Source organism: Nicotiana tabacum, chromosome 16, assembly GCF_000715075.1.
Source record: "Nicotiana tabacum cultivar K326 chromosome 16, ASM71507v2, whole genome shotgun sequence".
NCBI lineage: Eukaryota > Viridiplantae > Streptophyta > Magnoliopsida > Solanales > Solanaceae > Nicotiana > Nicotiana tabacum.
The window spans coordinates 77,230,422-77,252,155 of record NC_134095.1 but is presented as its reverse complement, the minus strand read 5'-3'; positions in this window follow the sequence as shown (position 1 = coordinate 77,252,155).

The following is a 21,734-nucleotide window of genomic DNA, read 5'->3' as shown; positions in this document are numbered from 1 at the left end:
AGTCAGAGGTGCCGTAATGGATGAAAAGCTATTGCACTAACCGGCGATAATAACCTGCCAACCCCAGGAAACTCTTGATCTCAGTCACCGAAGAGGGATATGGAAAACTCTAAACCCCCTTAATCTTCTTGGGATCCACCTTTATACCCTCTCCTGATACAACATGCCCCATGAATACCATAGACTCTAGCCAAAACTTATTCTTGGAGAACATAGCATATAGCTTCTATTCTCGCAATGTCTGGAGCACCACCCTCAAATGCTGCTCGTGCTCCCCCAGGTTGCGTGAACAAATCAAGATATCATCAATGAAGACAATAACAAAGGAATCAATATAAGGCATAAACACTTTGTTCGTCAAATCCATGAAACGCCCGGGCATTAGTCAAGCCGAAGGACGTCACTAGAAACTCATAATGGTCATATCTAGTACGGAAAGCAGTCTTCGGGACATTTGAGTCCCAAATCTTCAGCTGATGATACCTTGATCTCAAGTCGATCTTAGAGAACACCCTAGCACCCTGCAATGGTCAAACAAATCATCAATGTGAGGCAATAGGTACTTGTTCTTGATGGTAACTTTGTTCAACTGGCGATAATCAATGCACATCTATATAGTTCCATCTTTCTTCTTCACAAATAGCACTGGTGCACCCCAAAGTGATACACTCAGTCTAACAAACCCCTTTGTTAGTAACTCCTCAAGCTGCTCCTTCGGAGCCATATGGTACGATAGCCAGGAGGACCTCCATGCTCAGCAGGACCTCGAAGTCGATCATATTAAGTAGTAGAAGATCTGCTCTAGTCTCGTAACTACAGAATGTGACCACACACGACCGGTAGATCCGATCCACATCCACAAAATCGCCCACAGGGGTGGACACAAAAAAAGGAGTACCCAAGACTCACGAGGAATATCTAGGAAATGAGCAAATAGAGATGATACATATGAATAGGTAGACCCTCAATTATATAATACTGAAGTATACCTACTACAGACGGAAATAATACCTGTGATCACGGCATCTGAGGAAATTGCATCTAGTCTGGTTAGAAAAGCATAGAATCTAGCTGAAGCACCGGCTGGCTAACCTCCACCTGACTGAACAGTCACTGGCTAACCTCCCCCTACTTGGCCTCCACCTCTAGGACAGCCCTTACCTGCCTGCCCTCCGCCTCGGGGCGATCAAATGGTTGGTGCTGTAATTATGGGCTGATGACCCTGCTGTACTGTCTTGCCCCGAAGTCTGGGACAAAATCCCTTTATGTGACCCGGATCCCCACACTCGTAACAATCCCTCGGTGCTATAGACTGTTGCCCCGTAGTCTGACCCTGATGGCCTAAATACCCACTGGAAGGACCCTGGATAGCTGGGGGCAGTATGAACTCTCTAGGATGGCACTGACATAGGCAATAGAAGAACCCTGATGAATTGGTGACCGATAAGAACTCTTTGGCATAGCACTAAAATAGGGTCACATAGGAGCACCCCGAGGAGGTAGTGGTAGTGTTGGATATGTGGGCATGCTAGGTTGACCTCTCCCAAACTGACCTCTGCCATAGCCGGGGCACCTCTAAACTCTCCAGAAAATCGGGTCCGCTTGTGCTGCTACATCTGCTCTCTACCCCTCTAGCGGTAGCCCTCAATCCTCCGAGTAATCTTCACTACCAACTGATTAGTATCCATATCAACCTATCTGGCCATGCTAGCCCGAATACTAGGGTGTAACCCCATAACAAATCTCTGCACACTCTCTGCGTCCGTAGGAAGTATCATGAGTGCATGGCGAGAAAAATCTCACCTCATAATCGGTCACAGACATCTAACCCTGCTCGAGCTGCTCAAACTAGCACCACAACTCTTCCCTCTGGAAGGGTGGGATATACCTATTCAGAAAAAGTCGTGTAAATTGGTCCCAAGTCATGGGAGGAGAACAAGTTAGTCTGCCGAGAAGATAATACTGCCACCATATGCGGGCCTTACCCTCCAACTAAAAAGTAGTGAAATCCACCCCACATGACTCTAATATCCTTATGTTGTACAGTTTTTCCCTGCACCTATCAATGAAGTCCTGGGGGTCCTCATATTGCTCACCTCCTCCGAAGACAGGAGGGTGCAGCCTAGTCCATCTATCCAAGAGCTTCTGCAGCTAGCCGGTCGTAGCTGGCCTAGGCTCGGGTACAATCGTTGTAACTAGTTAGGCCCTATCCGCGAGTAGTGTACCCGGAGTTGATACACTGCAGCTACATGCCCAGGATCCTGAATGGTAGGGGTCTGTGGTCTCCCTTCCGCTTGGGATGTGGTTGGGTCTGCTATAAATAAACCATCATGGGTCATAGAATCCATGAACCGCATCATACTGCCCATGACCTCCTGGAAGCCTGGTGTTATCATGAAATCTACCGGGGCAGGCTCTACTGCAGGCACCTCTCCCTGTTCCTCAATAACGAGATCATCTACAAGATCCGATGGTGGTGCAACTAGGACAACTCTAGGACGTCCTCGTCCCCTACCTCGGGTCGGTTCCCTCCCCCGGCCTCTGCCTTGGCCTCTAGCAATAGGAGAAGAAGCTCTTCCTGAGTTTGAAGCGTCTGTTGCACGCATTCTCACCATCTGTGAGAGAATAAGAGAGAGGAACTTAGTATACCATCAATTGCCCGATAGGAGATGAATAAAGAGTAGCTTCCTAACACCCTATAGCCTCTTGAAGATAAGTACAGACGTCTCATACCGATCCGCAAGACTCTACTAGGTCTTCCCAAAACTTGTGAGACCTACTTGAACCTAGTGCTCTGATACCATGTTGTCACGACCCAATTCCATTATAGGCTATGATGGCACCCAACACCGTTGTTAGGCAAGCCAACACTGATCAAACTAGTGATTTCCTATTTAAATAAATTAGTAAGTGGTAACTTTTCTTTATTTGTTAAAAGATTTACAAATTTGCAAGGGTAACATAAATAAATTGAAGGAATGAATACAAATCAAAATTTTGTAAGCAAACCAAAATCATAAGTCTACTAGTGTGTGTGCCAAGACCTGGTGTCACAAGTATCTGGGCAATCTAGTAGAATATACAAAAGAATGCTAGTCTATTGTCCAAAAGGAAATAGACAGAAAATAAAGCATAAGAAAGACTCTAACTGCTGCAGAACGGCTCAAAAGGGCAACTCATTGGGAAGTCTCGAGCTTGAACAATCAAATCTATGCGCCGGACTACTGGCCAGCTGCACCTGCCTCTAATCATGTACAATCAAGTACAGAAGTGTAGCGTGAGTACATAAAAATATGTACCCAGTAAGTATCCAGTCTAACCTCGAAGAAGTAGTGACGAGATCTTGACTCCGACACTTACTAGGGCCAATAATAAAATAATATATGATTCTAATTGAGCATGATATATAGATCTTAACAATAAACTCAGAAAAGGAAATAACTGAACAATACTTTCATCATATTTAAGAACCCCAAACACATCCTTCATTTAAAACAAATGATCCCTAAAACAATAAATTTATACCAATTATAAAAAGGGACTTTCAGTTCTATTATCGCACACAAATTCCACCGAGGACGTTCCGCCCGATCCAATATAAAATGTAAATTGTGCACTGCCAAGGGTCGAACAGCACGAACCATAGATGCATCTATTAACATGCCAAGTCGAACGGCCCGCTCCCATGAGAGTAGTGGAAATAGTCACCCCGCTCGCTGAATATACTTGCGACGCAGTTAAATATAAATATAACGTAACTTTTATCAATTCATTTCAAAATAATAATTTACTTGAAACCTTTAAAATGTTGAAGTCCTCAACTTAGTTCCATTTAATGCAAATCAACAAATATGATCAGATAACAGTATCCACAAAGCATGATGTAAGCCTAAAACTACCCGGACATAATAGGAATAGTATCTAAATACGGACTCTCATCACTTTGTTAATATGTAGCCCCCCACAAATAATCACATATCAATTAAGTTCACCTATGGGGAAATTTCCCTCGTACAAGGTTAGAAAAGAGATTTACCTCGCCTCAAAGCCTACTTTCCGGTCCAAGCTTATGCCCAAACCCTCAATTTGGTGCCGAACAATCCAAAACTAATCAATATAGGCTTAAAAGTTCATATCCCAACTATTAAAGTAATTTCTCAACTCTAAATGCAAGATTTTCAAAATTCATCCCCGAGACCACATGCCCGGATTCCGGAAATGTTCGAATGAAATTGTTACCCATAACCTTAGGAACATAAATATATGATTTTTACTAAGTTCCATAACCATTTTCGTGGTAAAACTCCATTTTTATCAAAACCCTAGGTTTTCCTCTAAACCCATTATTTTCACTAATTTTTACATATTAATGTACCCATAATCTAAGTATTTAACTCACATATGGTAGAAATTACATACCTACAAAAGTTAGGTGAAAATTCCTCTCAAGAAGCTCCAAGAATCGCCCAAGGAATGAGTGAAATGTGTAAAAATTGGTCTAAGTCTCGTATTAAATGAACCTCACTACCTCAAGCTTTTCCGCAACTGCGGTCAGAGGGCCGTACCTGTAAAGCCTGACCTGCCCCTCCAGGGCCGCTTCTGGGAATCTTGGCTCGCACCTACGAGCTCGCGCCTGCGGCTGACCAACCGCATGTGCAGTTATGGCAGATCTGGTGCACTCAGTTATGGTTCCAATTATCAACTTGGTCCGAGCCTCATCCGATTGGCACTCGAGGCCCCGCCCGAACATACCAACAAGTTTGGAATCATAAAATGGACTCGCTCGAACTCTTTCAATGCCCAAAATACCATTGAAACTAAGAAGCACACCTTAAAACCAATTGAATCAAACTTAAAAACTTCAAGTTCTTCAATTTACTTCCAATGCGCCAAAATGTACTTATACTACTCGGAATGACACCAAGTTTTGCGTGCAAGTCTTAAATGACATTAAGGAACTATTCCTAGCCTCAAAATTTTGTTTGGATCTCGATATCACCAAAACTCGCTCCAAACCAAATTTAAGGAACTTCTAAAACCTTCAAGAACCAACTTTTACTATTAGGCGCCAAAACGCTCTCGGTTCATCTAAAACCCGATCTTAACATACGCCCAAGTCCGAATTTATCGTATAAACCTATTTGAACCGTCAAATTCTGATTCCAAGGTCATTTACCCAAAATGTTGACCGAAGTCAAACATGGCCTTTTAAGCCAATCTTAAGGAACCAAGTGTTCCGATTTCAACCCAAACTCCTCCAAATCCCGAACCAACCATCCCCGCAAGTCATAAATCAGTAAAAGCAAGTGAAGAGACTCTTATTTAGGGGAAGGGGGTTCTAAAAATCAAAATGATTGATCAGGTCGTTACAGGTTTTATCCTCAACTCTTATTGCGGTCGAGGGTAAACTAATGGTTGAAAATTCACTAAAATAAGGATCACACCACGTTAGACCTTGATTTTTTTTATGAAATTTAAAAATATTATTAAACATCATGAAAAATTTAAAGTTATTATATATGGAGGTGTATTTCATACCATTAAGAGTTGGTCATTCTAGAACATGTAACAACTCAAGAAGCAAGACCTCTAAGTATAAGAGTATTGTCTAGTGAAGTGTTATCAACAAGTAATGCTTCGAATTATCAGTGTTGTATATTGAATATTGGGTTGTAATATCGATCTGTGTTGAAATAATTAATGTTATGATCAATTATAATAGGTATTTAGTCATCAAACTGCATACATTGCCTTAACATTATGTTGTAATAATATTCACTGACTATATAACAAAAATTGTTTTCACCAATTATAGGCTTAGGTTGATACCGTTATAATTGATACATTATAGTAATCTATTTTATCCAATTCAAAGTCTACAATTTGTTGAATTAGATGTTTGCAACTTTAAGTTATTCACAAACAATTGTCATTTTTTTTGACTTAAGGTATCTAAATTAGTACTTTACACTAACGAACAACTAATAATCGAGGAACTACCCTTATTCTTGTCCAATTTATGACTGATATACCATTCTTAATTCTTTACTATAAAATTCTATTGGTTTACATTTACAATGGATCTATAGACCACCAGTGGGGTAGTCTGTACTACTGTAGGTTTATTCAAAAATTGTTGTGAAATTTATATTCATTTGCGGAAAATTCAAATATTTGGAAGACTGAAATTATATCCTCTAAGTTGTATGTTTCTATTGGAATACCTTTATTTCATTTTGGGGCCTTTTTGCACTTAAGTGCTGTCAAATAGGAAAAAAAACATAAAAATAAAAAATAGGGCAACAATTCAAAAAAAAAGGACAAAAAATAATATAGACAAAAGATTAAGTTAAATATTTTAATTAAATAATTCCCCTCACAACATCATACATTTTTTCCCATTAACTAAAAGAAAAAAATTAGACTGCGTGGGGAGAAGGATCATGGGAAGGAGAATTTCCTAGGCTAACATAGTGGTCAATATTTGCACCAGCCCTGTGAAGGAGAATCCGTAACATGCGTGCTATTCGGCCAATGTTCCTCTCTTGCCTCACCCTATCTTCTTGGATCTCTCGGATGATCTTATCCATAGATTCCATGATGAAAATGGCATCCATGCTTGGCCTTGGCCTCGGAGGCATTTCTTTGTTAAGTGATTGGATTATTTGGAAGAATGATGAATAATTATTTCCATCAGATCCAGTGTATTTATAGGCAAAATTTGACACTAAATGGTGCCTTTCCATATGACTTCTCGTAAATGACGTGACTGTTGAGAATTTTGAGGAACGAATTGATGCTTTAAATCAGCATATTCGATGTATTTCAATTAATTAGACAAGTCTTTTTCATGTTGGTTGCTAGTTGTTATTAACATTATACATTATATTAACTTCCTAAACCAGTGGTTATATCACGACCCCAATTTCTCTCTTTAAGATGTCATAATGGCACCTAGCCTTAGGTAGTAGGTAAGTCTAACACTTACTGAATTAAGCTCAACCAAAAACTATTAAATAGGTAACATAAATTTTCTATACAAGCTAACAATCCCAAAATCGGTAGTACAAGTCATAAGCTCTACTGAGCTTGCTAGAAAATGCCCAAATACAACTGTTCTGGAATAGAAATAAATATTACAAGAACAATATCAGAATGTGACTTTTAGGCTTGCGAACGCGATGGCAGGTTAACCTTGAATCTCCACAGCAAGACCTAAACAACTAGCTAGTTATCAACCAACTCCGAAATACCTGGATCTACACAAAAATGTGCAGAAAGCATAGCATGAGTACACCACAGCGGTACCCAGTAAGTATCAAGACTAACCTCGGTGGAGTAGTGACGAGGGATAGTCGACACCTACTGGACTAAACAACCTGAACAAGTATAAATGTGAAATAGCAGGGGACATTATCAATATAGATCTAAGCATGATAATAATAACAAAACAATGCTTGTAATAGGAAACTAAGAGCAACAATTAGAAACAGGGAACAAACAGGTAATAACGCTGTAGAGTGGGCTGAACACGGTTTAAGTTCGGTGAAATTAAATAAAGAAAATCAAGTAACAACTCAATGAAGACAACCACTTTCACACCAGATTTATTCAAGAGTTTCCATGAGGTACCAAACCTCATAATCACATATCATGGGTCCCAATTCATGAACCCTAATCACTTGGCATATTGTGCCCATATTACAATTCATAACTGCATATACGACTCACGTGCCAAGAGTGTGACAATATCTAATAGAACAACTCACGTGCTGCATAGACCACTCACATGCCAATAGAACAACTCTCCCACAGAAGGAAAGTAACAAGATTACATGTAAATGGTCAATAACACCCGAATTCATCTTCTTAAACAGATATGGGTGATTAGTTACATATATGCGTGTGCGAGTGTTCTATCACAATTCAAGTCAACAAGTAAGAGTAGAGACAATGAATGGCACATAAGAAACAATCACCACAAAATGTACACAGTATAACTCACATAAGGTAGGCATACCACTACACAAATATCAATAATAACAATGCCCCTAAACCATCACAATTTATTCCCCAATATAGCCCACCTTGTCTCGCCACATGCGTAATAATAAAGTAAATGCACGCCTTGTATCGCCACACATGCACAATAATATTCCAACCTTGCCGCTCCACATGCGGAAACACACATATGTAGCCCTTGTGTACGGTGAAATCGGAGGGTCCAATTTCCTCGTCATTATAATGCCCCACGAACATACTTCCCAAGGCTTGAGACTGGGGTCGAGGTTCGCCTTCGAAGGCTATCGATGCTCGGCCTTGGGGCAATACAGACCAACGACTATATTGTAAAAGAGGGGAGTTCCCAAAGGGTGCAGTTAGAGAAGACAGAGTCTGTCAAGCTAGTCTGAGCATGTATCGTGACGTCGACTAGCTGTCCTATCTCCATATCTTTGTAATAAATGCATTTGTACTATGAGAGGATCCCCTATTTTTCTATATAAAGGGGGTCCTCACCATACTGCAAGGATTGATTGCTCCACACTAAATAAACAAGAACATTCTCTTTGCTCTCTAACATACTCTCTTGAGATTATTGCTTCCATTTATCGTCTTCATTGTTGTTTTCACTATTATTCTTCATTTATTGCTTATCATTGGCCATAAAGAGCCTTTGTTGATTTTATTATAGTTGTTAGCCATACGTCGATCGCCTTCGATAGCTACAACCGAGCTTCGAAATCGACCTCGAGGCCCCTGAATCGACAAGCTCGAGGCCCCGATTAACTAAACTATCGGTTTGATTATCACCTTACTCCTTATGCTTATCTCGTTTCTAAACCTCACACTTAGCACCAACTGCTAAATAGCTAGCATAAAAATATATCACATATTTTTAGAGTCCCATAATCAAATTTAATTGTTATTACCATTTCACGGTAAACAGCCCTCCTTGTCACGCCTCACGTGCAAATATCAGTAACAACAATAGCACGGACAACTCATGTGCGAACACCACGACAATCTTCTCAACAATATCACACGTGCCAAAAACATAACAACACAATATAAGGTCTTTCACCACATATGCCCATATGCCACAACGTTTCCTCAATTAATTTCAATACCACAACCATGCATAGCCCTTGGCTCAACAATACTAAATACAATAGAAATAATGACAATAACACGAGAATACGGCAAGTAAATCAATACAAGAATTACAAAACACAAAGAAACAGAAGAACAAGCTCCCAATGCATGACTCAACAAGTAATAATTATTTCAACAAGGGGAGAGATAATGTGTAACAACGATTCCATAAAAGTACAACTCGACGATAAGAGAGTTAGCATAAATTAATGATTCTAATTAAGGATAAGTCAAGAATGAAAGGGATAACATAAACTTCAATTAAGTTTAAGCAATTATGGAAAAGATAATAATAATTTCAATTAAGGTTAAGCAATTACGGAATAGATAATAATAACTTCAATTAAGGTTAAGCAATTATGGAAAGATAGCATGGCAATAAAAGAGGCATCAACTTCAATTAAGGCACATAAGAGTTTAATTGGCAACAAGGGTAAAACATGAATCAATTAATTACAAATAAGACGCGTAAGGGTAAAATTAGTAAATGGGGGATTTAATATGATAAAATAACCTCATATATAATGAACATAAGAACCTAAGAGCCCTAAACAGTCAAATTTCCACAAATAAGCTCGAGTACGTACTCAGCACCTCGCGTACACGGCCATCACATGACATAATTTGCACCAAATGACTCAAATCATAAGGGGTAGTTCCCCCACACAATGTTAGGCAAGATACTTACCTCAAAGATTGATACTCTAAAATAACCTTCTCGTGTGAAACACCCTCCGGATGGCTCAATATAGCCAAAATAACTTCATATCATAAAATAAAACTCATAGGAAAAAATTCTGGATAATAAAACTTTGATCTTGAAAGAGAAATAAAAGGTCAACCTCGGGCTTGCATCTCGGAACCCTACCAAAATTATAACATTAGAACACCTATTTGATAACGATACAAGAATTACTCAAATTCGACCTCTAATCGCCTTTCAAATCCTCATTTTACACTTTTGAAAGATTTACAAAATTTTCCCAAATTTCCAACTTAATTTACTAATTAAATGATGAAAATAACAATGGATTCATGAAATATAATATGACTCTGGTAAAGAACACTTACTCCAATGAATTATTTGAAAAACCAATGAAAAACTCCCAAATTCGAGGTCTACAACTCCAAAAATTAATAAATCCTCAAACCCTCGACACTTAAACATTCTGCCCAGCTATTTCCGCATTTGTGGACAAAATTGCGCTTTTGTGAACAAAAGTCTCGCATTTGTGGCCTTCACTTGCCAGTCCATATTTTGCACATGCGAGCCAAACTTCACATCTTCGATTGCGCATGAGCGACCACAATATCGCAAAAGCGTATAGTGGAGCTGAACCACAAACGCGGATTTGTGATCCCTCTTCTGCAAATGCGACCTTGCGCCTGCGGTCCCCCATCTGTAGAAGCGAATCACTAGGACATGGACCAGCATCATAGAAGTGACCAAACTCACGTAGAAGCAGAGTTGCACCTGTGTTCCTAAATGCGCAGGTGTGAAGGTCCAGAACCAGACCTGCCCAAACCATGAAAATGACCCGAAGCTCATCCGAAACTCACCCGAGCCCCTCTGGACCCCGTCCGAATATACCAACAAGTCCTATAACATAACGTGGACCTACTTGAGGCCTCAAATCACATCAAACAACGTCGAAAATATGAATCGTATCACGAATCGAACTTATGAATTTTCAAATCTTCCAACTTCCAAAACTCGTGTCGAAAATTGATAATCAATTCGAAACAACCTAAATTTTTGCATGCAAGTCCCGAATGACGTAATGGAGCTAATCCAACTCTTGGAATAGCAATCCGAGTCTGATATCAACAAAGTCAACTCCCGCTTCAACTTTTCAAAACTTCAACTATCTAATTTTTGCCAAAATGCATTAAATTAACCTACGGACCTCCAAATCTAAATTCGAATGCACATCTAAGTCTCAAATCACCATACGAAACTATTGGAATTATTAAAATACCATTTTGGGGTCATCTACACAAAAGTCAAACTCTGGTCAACTCTTACCGCTTAAGTTTCTAAACCAAGAATCCTTCTCCCGAATCATCCGTAATCCGACCTCGACCATGTACGCAAGTCACAATACCTAATAAGACGTTGATCAATACCTTAAGCCATCGAATAGGAAGATAATTCTCAAAAATGATAGGATGGGTCATTACAGGTTGTCAATAGACTACCTAAACCAGTGCAATAAGTCTTTGTTAAATTGAAAATATCTATGGGGGTTGACAATAGAACATTGGTTGATTACAGGTGGTTAAAGATAGAATAAGGGGGTTGATCGTAACATAGGGAATAAGTATGTCACATGACTCTTTCTTAAAATAAGGAGGTTGATTCTAGATCATAGGTCTACAATAGACAATGTGAGTGGTTGATTCTAAAATAGTAGTTTATGAGACAACTTGGTCACATTACTCCTTAAAATAAGAGGGTTGATTCTAGATCATAGGTCTACAATACACAATATGGGTAGTTGTCAATAAAACAGTAGTCTATGAGACAACTTGGTCACATGACTCATTAAAATAAGGGAGGGTTGACTCTAGATCATAGGTTTGCAATAGACAATGCTGGTGGTTGACCATAAAATAATAGTCTTTGATGTACAATACAGCAGTTGATAGTAGAAACAATAAGTTGCTACAAATAACACGTTTAGAATATTAAAAGAGTTAATTATCTTTATTACAACACCAGTAGCTAAAAGATCAAGAATGTTGCAACAACATTTTATAAGTCATTTTCTTTTGGCCAAGTTCTTTGCAAATGGAATATTTATTTTTTCCTTTCTTCCTACTTCCAGAAGAACTAGGTTCTAAAATGCTTGGCCATATCATAAACTTCCTTGTACCCTTTGTAGGCTCGACATCGGGTGGAATTTTTTTTTGGATCTAATCTCGTCAGGCACCACCCATTTCTCTTTTGTAGGGATTGTGTGAATAGTTCCTTTATATGTAGCCAAATATGTTGTAACCTTATAGAACGTAGAGGAGTGATCGTAAATAGAGAAACCATATCCATCCTCAAAGCTCAATCTCATAGCTGCCATTGTATGTGGGCAGGGTATTTTTTCCAAATCAAACTGACAACAAGAACATGTGTTCAAATCCAGATCAACTACTACATCCATGCAGTTCCCAACGACGCTAAACTGGTTATTCTCTAATTGATGCACTCGGAGCACGTCGCCGACAACCATATTATTCGTAATCTTCTTTTCAGCAGAAGGAACAAAGAGGGTCAAAACATTTTCCATTTCATTACAGTACTCCTCGAACTTTTTTGCAAACTTTCAAATAATATAATTGAATAGGCCAATGTTCGGGAAGTCTCTTTGATCCTTAAGCATTGTGTTAAGTGATTCTGCAATGTTTGTTTTCAATACACGTATCGGTTTCCTGGAAAGAAGGCCCTGCTCCACATTTGGAACCCAATTTCATTCGCGAGGCAGTTAGCTACGTCCCTGCTGTTATCATGCAATTGCTGAAAATGGTCAAAGAATTCCTTAGTACTATATGATTGTGCAGCAAAAAAGAAATTCTTAATAAAAATTCGACGATGAAACCTCTTGTGCATATTTTCAGCAATGTGACGCGTGCAAAAACTACGATGAGCGGCAGTAAAAACTTTTTTAAAGCCATTCCTACTAGACAGATGTCGATCAGAGATAATGCACAATTTATCACTGTCGTCAATAATGTGCCGCAACTGTTCAAAAAAGTAGGTCCAATAATTATTGCACTCTTTATCGACTACACAAAATGCAATTAGAAAAATGTGATTCTCAGTATCTTGTGCTAAAGCAGACAACAAGCAGCCTTCATACCTGCCACTCAGAAATGTCCCATCGATAGCAATAACTTTTCTCATATGCGTGCATCCCTTAATAAAAGCTCCAACAAATAAGAAAAAATATTGAAAATGTAATTTATGATCAACCTTCAAATCAATAATACTTCCTTTATTATAGGACAATATAACATGGCAATACGCTTCCAACAAAGCATACCCCTCTTTCTGAGTACCCCTGATCATAGCCTTAGCTATTTAATATACCTTCCATCTCCTCCAATAGGTAATATTGTGATTAAAATCTGCAAAAATAACATCTTTTAGATCTGATGTGGATGGGTCTTTCCTATTAACATACTGTTACTGGTAATATGCACCCAAATTCGACGACGTGCTAGGCTGACGGTTTGATATGTTTTGTACCCCGTATGTGTGCTTGCCATGGTACTTGATAATATATAACTAATCGGAACTCTCATACTTTAAAGCCAGTAACTTCCACGGCCAACTCACATTTCGGCATGCCACTGAAGTTAATTTACTGCTACTATTCCTCATACGAAATGTAAAATGCATTTTCACATAAGCAGTCTCTAACTATTTTATTAGATCCAATTTGTTGTCAAAATATTTCCCAAGGAAAAACTTGTACCATTAGGGTGGCTGTATTGTGTAGCTAATGAGTCCACCAAGGATTCATCTCCAGCTACCCGACTGACAACATCTGGGAGCTCTTTCGCTCCATCTGCATCTTCCGGACCATAGGAGTTCATTTCATTGTCACCAAAATCATGCAAGTCATCACTAAATCCACTGAAACCATCTTTCACATGTGATGACCCAAAAGGTAATCACTTGATTTAAAAGTCAATTCTATATTCCGAGACCTTAAAACATCCTTTTGTCTCACCTCGATTTGCGTGTAATGTCCGACGTATATCCGAAAGCTCTTATGTGAAAAATTTGAAACAATGCTAAAATTTGCCTTTCAAATTGAATTCCGAGGTCCCCAGCCCGAGAAATAAATTTTTGAAGAAAATTATTCAACTGAAAAATATAGGAAGTTTAGAAATTGAATAATGCTTGAATGTGATGGTATCGGGCCCGTGTGTTGGTTCCAGAGCCCGGTACAGGTCTAAAATAATATTTAAGTCTAATCTGTAAAATTTGATAGGAAACGGACTTGATTTGATATAAATTGGATCCTCGGTGGTGAAAATAGTAACTTTAGGTGTTCTTGAGAATTTCATTAATTTTGAGCTAAATTCATAGTTGTTGATGTTATTTTGATGATTTTATCACACGAGCAAGTCCGTACGATATTTTTGGACTTGATGCATGTTTGGTTTGGAGCCCTGAGGGCTCGGGTTAGTTTTGGATAGGCCGCAGAGTGTTTTGAACTTAGGAGCAGTAGCTGGTGTGTTACAATTGTGAAGCCTGGTTGGCAAATGCGAGCTGGCATTTGCGATGACTAGGCGGAAATTTGCAACTCCAACAGGAATCGCAATTGCGAATATTGGTTCACATTTTCAAAGAAATCACGCCACGCCAACCTTCACAATTGCGAAGCCTTGGCCGCATTTGCGAACCTGGCATAGCAAATGTGATAACTACGACTGGGTAAATTGAAACTTAGATGGGATTTTCCTCATTTTTCAAACTCTTTCAAACCTTAAGCTCTCTTGGGCGATTTTTCAAAGAAAGGTTCTTCCTCAAATCATCGATAAACAACTTTTAACCCATTTCTTTCAATCTACATCATCATTTTACAAGATTTTATCACAAAATTTAGGGATATTCATGGGAATTTGGGTGTTTTGGGTAAAAATTGAGAATTTTAAAATTTGAGGATTTAGACCTCAATTGAGGTCAGATTCAAAAACCAATTGCATATCCGGGCTTGGGGATGAATGGGTAATCGAGTTTTGGTCCGAACATCGGGTTTTGTCTAAGTGGGTCTGGGGTCGATTTTTGGGTTTTTGGGGAAAATGTTGGGAAAGCTATAATTAAGCATTAGGTGTGAGTTCTTTAGCACTTATTGATATTGTTACACTAATTATGGCTAGATACAAGTGAATTGGAGGTGAATTCTAGAGGGAAAGCAATAGTTGAGCCTTGATTTGTGGTCGTGGAATCGAGGTAAGTGTTTGGTCTAACCTTAGCTTGAGGGAATAGGTGTTGTGCCTTATTTGCTATGTGCTAGTGTGGTGTACGACGTATAGGTGTGGTAACGAGTATCTATACGTTGGTGTCAAGCATCCATGTGAGTCTTAAGTTATGATCGTTATGATTCTTGATAAGTACTATAAAGGCCTAAATTGTTGATTACACATGTTGAGTATGACTTATGATCATTTTTCGTAATATTTGCCTATTGTTGAGCATTGGATCTAGTTGAGGTTTATTTGTGAAGTTAATTGTTGGAAAAAGATGGGTCATAGCTGATTCCCTTGCCGGGATATATTTAATTCTTATTGTTGATTCCCTTGCCGGGATGTATTTAATTCTTATTGTTGATTCCCTTACCGTGATGTTGATTGTTACTATTTTTTGGGTGAGGAAAGAGTGATAAAGCACGAAGGGTGATGCCGTGCACATTCATACTTATGCATATGGTGAGGAAAGAGTGATAAAGCACAAAGGGTGATGCCGTGCACATTTACATTGATATTGACGCATATGGTGAGAAAGATAGATAAAGGACGAAGGGTGATGCCGTGCACATTTCTAATATTCATTTGGTGAGGAACAGCAATAAATTATGAAGAGCGATGTCGTGCACATTTTCTTTATTGATTGCATAATGAGGATTGAGAGTAAAATCAAGAAGGGTGATGTCGTGCATTATTCGTCTATTTGTTGTGATTTCTCGTTGCTATTGATTCAAGCGCCTTAATTGTTTCATTCTGTTATTTCTGTGTTCCCTTATGTTGTTATCCCCTAAAACATGTTGCCCCTTCCTGTTACTTTTGATTTGCTTCTATTACTCTTATTCTGTTAGCTATTGTTTAACTGCATGTTATGTTATTTATTGTGTCCTAGCCTCATCACTACTTCACCGAGGTTAGACTCGACACTTACTTAGTACATGGGGTCGGCTGTACTAATACTATACTCTGCAATCTTTTGGGCAGATCCCGGTACTGAAGCATACGGACCATAGCTAGGGGTTGTGGCCTTTAGTCCATCGGAGACCCTAGGTAGTTCTGCAGGCGCCCGCAGGCCTTGGCGTCCCCTTCCTATCTTGTTTCTTTCTATTATTTTCTATTTTAGAGACAGACATGTATTTTCTTTGTTCAGACCCTATTTGTTGTTTTCTTAGATAGTCCGTGAGATTGTGACACCAGTTCTGGGTGGATTATTATTATGGATTCATATTAGTATTAGCTTAAATGTTAAATTTTGTTCTTCCACACTTCTAATTCTGCTTTATATTTGCATTAATTTGGTAAATTGTTACATATAAAGGCAAAAAGGGTGAATAATCAATCATGTTGGCTTGCCTTGCAGGTTCAATGTTAGACGCCATCACGGTCCTGATGGTGGGCAATTCAGGTCGTGACAAGTTGGTATCAGATCTCTAGGTTGCTTAGGTCTCACAATTCATAGACAAGTTTCGTAAAGACTGAGGGATCATTACGAAGACGTCTGTGCTTATCCCCTAGAGGCTACAGAGTTAGGAACAGTTTCACTTCTATTTATCTCTGTCATGCAGTTTGGTTTCTCAATGCTAATTGAACTTCTACTCTGTTCTTTCGCAGATGACAAGAACACGTACTGCTTCAGCAGTTAATCAATAGTCCACCCCCCAGTAGCAGCTCGTACGAGGGGCAGAGGCCTAGGCCGTGCTAAGGGCTGAGGCAGGGTCAGAGCTCAGCCTAGAGCAGCAGCACCAGCGGTGGAGCCTTAGGTAGAGTTTGATGATGAGGTTCCGGCTCAGACAGTTCCAACGGGCCCAGCTTAGGTCCCAGAGGGGTTCATTGCTACCCTGATACTCCAGGATGCTCTGGTTTGTCTAGTGGGCCTTATGGAGAGTGTCACCCAGGCAGGGTTACTTCTTGTAGCACCAGCCATCTCTCAGTCTGGGGGAGGAGCACAAACTCCCACTACCCGCACTCCAAAGTAGATGGTTTCCTAGTTTCAGACTCCAGCAGCTCATCCAGTTGGAGTAGTTCAGCCAGGTGTAGTAGCTTAGACCGGTGATGGAGCAGCTATGTTTACCGATGCTTTATGGAGGTTTGACAAGTTCACCAAGTTGTTCACTACTACTTATGGTGGTACATCTTCGTAGGATCCCCAGTATTACTTAGACAACTGTCATGAAGTTCTTCGGAACATAGGGATAGTAGAGAACAATGGGGTCAACTTTGCTACTTTCCATATGTCAGGTTCCGCCAAAAAATGGTGGAGAGATTATTGTTTGTCCATACTAGCTGGGTCACCAGCTCTCACTTGGACTAGTTCTCGCAGCTATTTCTCGTGAAGTTCCTTCCTGTCACTCAGAGAAATGAGTACCGCAGGCGGTTCGAGCACCTTCAGCAGGGTTCTATGACTGTCACCCAGTACGAGACGAGGTTTATTGATTTGTCTTGTCATGCTCTTCTGATACTCCCCACCGAGAGAGAGGGTAACGAGGTTTATTGAAGGACTCGCTCAGCCTTTTAGACTGTAGATGGCTAAGGAGATAGAGAGCGATATTTCTTTCCAAGATGTTGCCAACGTGACCAGGCGGGTTGAGATGGTTCTAGCTCAGGGGAGCGATCAGGGGTCTGATAAGAGGCCTCGTCATTATGGAAGATTCAGTGGTGCCTCGTATGGATTTAGGGAGCCTTTTGGTAGAGGCCATCCTCCTAGGCCGTTTCAGTCAACACTTCAGGTTTCTCACAATGCTCCAAGGGGTCGTGGTTCTCATATGTAGTATTATGATCAGTTTCCCTACAGTGCACCACCAGCTCCTATCAGTGTACCTTCACTCCAAATTTTTCAAGGTGGTTATCCAGGCCGTCAAGGTCAGTTTCAGGGTCAGGAGTCTCAATAGTCAAAGTCTTGCTATACTTGTGGTGATACGAGGCATATTGCTAGGTTTTGCCCTAGAGCCTTGAGCAGTTCTCAGCACCAGGGTTCTCGTGCTATGGTTCTAGCACCGGGTGTTCCACCGCCCACTCAGCCAGCCAGAGGTAGAGGTAAAGGTGTTAAAGGTGGAGGTCAGGTTGTTATAGGTAGAGGCCAGGCAGCTAGAGGTTGAGGCCACCCAGCAGGAGGTCGTCCTAGGGATGTACTTTAGAGTAGTGGGGACCAGCCCCGATGTTATGCTATTCCAACAAGACTTAAGGTTGAGGCCTCCGATGCAGTTATCACAAGTACGGTTTTAGTTTGCAGTAGAGATGCCTCAGTTCTATTTGATCCAAGGTCCACATATTCTTATGTATCATCTTATTTTGCCCCTTATCTGGTTGTGCCTCGTGATTCTTTGAGTTCTCTTGTATATGTATCTATACCGGTGGGTGATTCTATTGTGGTAGATCATGCTTATCGTGCTTGCGTGGTCATTATTAGGGGTCTTGAGACCCATGTAAATCTCCTATGTCTCGATATGGTAGATTTTAATGTCATTTTGGGTATGGATTGGTTATCCCATTATCATGCTATATTGGACTGGCATGCCAAAACCATGACCTTAGCATTACCAGGGTTGCCTCATTTGGAGTATAGAGGGACTCTTGGTCACTCTACCAGTAGGATTATCTCATATAAAAAGGCTCGGCATATGGTTGATAAGGGATGTTTGGCCTATTTGGCATATGTTCGTGATTCTAGTGCTGAGGTTCCTTCTATGGATTATGTGCCCGTTGTTCATGAGTTTCCAGAGCTATTTCCTTCAGACCTGCCGGGAATGCCACCCGACAGGGACATTGATTTTTGCATTGACTTGGCTCTGGGTACTCAGCCCATTTCTATTTTGCCGTATCGAATGGCCCCGCCAGAGTTGAAAAAATTAAAAGAACAGTTGCAGGACTTGCTGGATAAAGGCTTTATTAGACCGAGTGTCTCGCCTTGGGGTGCATTGGTGTTGTTTGTTAAGAAGAAGGATAGGTCGATGAGGATGTGCATAGATTATCAGCAGTTAAACAAAGTCACCATCAAGAACAAGTATCCATTGCCGAAGATTGATGATTTGTTTGATCAGCTTCAGGGTGCCAAGGTATTTTCGAAGATTTATTTGAGATCTGGCTACCATCAGTTGAGGATTAGGGCATCCGATATCCCTAAGATAGCTTTCTGCACTCGGTACGGGCATTATGAGTTCTCAGTGATGTCGTTCGGGTTGAGCAATGCCCCAACAGCTTTCATGAATTTGATTAACCGAATGTTCTAGACTTATTTGGATTCCTTCGTGATTGTCTTCATTGATGATATTTTTTTCTATTCCCACAGCCGGGAGGAGCACGAGCAGCACTTTCGAGTCGTTCTTCAGACTCTGAGGGATAGTCAGTTGTATGCGAAATTTTCAAAGTGTGAGTTTTTGTTGAGTTCAGTATCATTCCTGGGTCACATTGTATCAATAGAGGGTATTCAAGTGGGTCCTAAGAAGATTGTCTCAGTCAAGGACTGGCCTAGACCCACATTGGCTATAGAGATTCGGAGTTTATTGGGTTTGGTGGGCTATTACCATCGGTTTGTGGAGGGGTTTTCATCTATTGCAGCCCCGATGACCAGGTTAACCCAAAAGGGTGCCCAATTCAGGTGGTCGAACGAGTGTGAGGCAAGCTTTCAAAAGCTCAAGACAGCTTTGACTACAGCGCCGGTGTTGGTATTGCCCACAGGTTCAGGGTCATATACAGAATATTGTGATACATGTCATATTGGACCTGGTGAGGTGTTGATGAAGAATGGCAAGGTTATTGCATATTCTTCGCGGTAGTTGAAGATTTACAAGAACAACTATCCAGTTCATAATTTGGAGCTAGCAGCCATTATTCACGCGCTGAAGATTTAGAGGCATTATCTATATGGCGTGTCATGTGAGGTATTCACGGATCACAAGAGTTTGCAATACTTGTTCAAGCAGAAGGAGCTAAATTTGAGGTAGAGGAGGTGGTTGAAGCTGTTGGAAGACTATGATATCACCATCTTGTATCACCTGGGGAAGGCCAATGTAGTGGCCGATGCTTTGAGTAGGAAGTCAGCCAGTATGGGCAGCCTTGCGTATATTCCGATCGGTGAGAGACCGCTTGCTTTGGATGTTCAGGTGTTAGCCAATCAGTTTGTAAGGTTGGATGTTTCTAAGACCAGTCGTGTTCTAGCTTGCTCAGTTGCTCGTTCTTCATTATTTGAGCGTATCCGAGATCGGCAGTATGACGATCCTCATTTGCTTGTCCTTAGAGACATAGTGCGGCATGGAGGTGCCAAGCAGGTTGTAGTCAGAGATTATGGAGTTTTGAGGATTCATGGTCATGTTTGTGTGCCTAATGTAGATAGACTTCATGAGTTGATTCTAGAGGAGGCCCATAGTTCCCGATATTCTATTCATTCGGGCGCTGCTAAGATGTATCAGGACTTGCGGCAGCATTATTGTTGGAGAAGAATGAAGAAGGAAATTATTGCGTATGTAGCTCGGTGTTTGAATTGTCAATAGGTAAAGTATGAACATCAAAGACCTGGTGGTTTTTTTCAGAAGATTGAGACTCATGAGTGGAAGTGGGAGCGTATCACCATGAACTTTGTTGTTGGGCTCCCACGAACTCAGAGGATGTTCGATTCAGTATGGGTTATTGTGGATAGGCTAACCAAGTCAGCGCATTTCATTCTTGTGGTGGTTTCCTATTCTTAGGAGCAGTTGGCTGAGATCTATATCCGGGAGATTTTTTGTCTTCATGGTCTGCCCATGTCTATCATTTCTAACCGAGATACACAGTTTACCTCACAGTTCTGGAGGGCAATACAGCGTAAGTTAGGTACGCGGGTCTAGTTGAGCACATCATTTCATCCTTAGACGGACGGACAGTCCGAGCGTGCTATTCAGATTTTGGAGGATATGCTCCGAGCATGTGTTATTGACTTTGGAGGTTCTTGGGATCAATTCTTGCCATTAGAAGAATTTGCCTACAACAACATCTACCAGTCGAGCATTCAGATGGCTCCGTAGGACACATTATATGGTAGGTAGTGTCGGTCACCGGTTGGGTAGTTTGAGCCGGGAGAGGCTCGGCTATTGGGTACAGATTTAATTCAGGATGCCTTAAATAAGGTTAAGACCATTAAGGATAGACTTCACACAGCTCAGTCGAGGCAGAATATTTATACTGACCGTAAGGTTCGTGATGTGGCATTTATGGACGGAGAGCGAGTGTTGCTTCGGGTGTCGCCTATGAAGGGCGTGATGAGATTTGGGAAGAAAGGTAAGCTAAGCCCAAGATTCATTGATTCTTTTGAGATTCTTGATTGAGTGGAAGAGGTGGCTTACAAACTTGCGTTGCCGCCGAGTTTATTAGTTGTGCATCCCGTGTTTCATGTATCCATGCTTCGGAAGTATCATGATGATCCATCCCACATGTTATACTTCAGCACTGTCTAGTTGGACAAGGACTTGACCTTTGAGGAGGAACCGATGGCTATTCTACATCGGCAGGTTCGTAAGTTAAGATCGAAGAATTGCCCTTCATTTCGTGTGCAGTGGAGAGGTCAGCCTGCCGAGGTAGCTACCTGGGAGTCCGAGTCTGATATGCGGAGTCGATATCCCCATCTTTTCCCCGACTCAGGTACT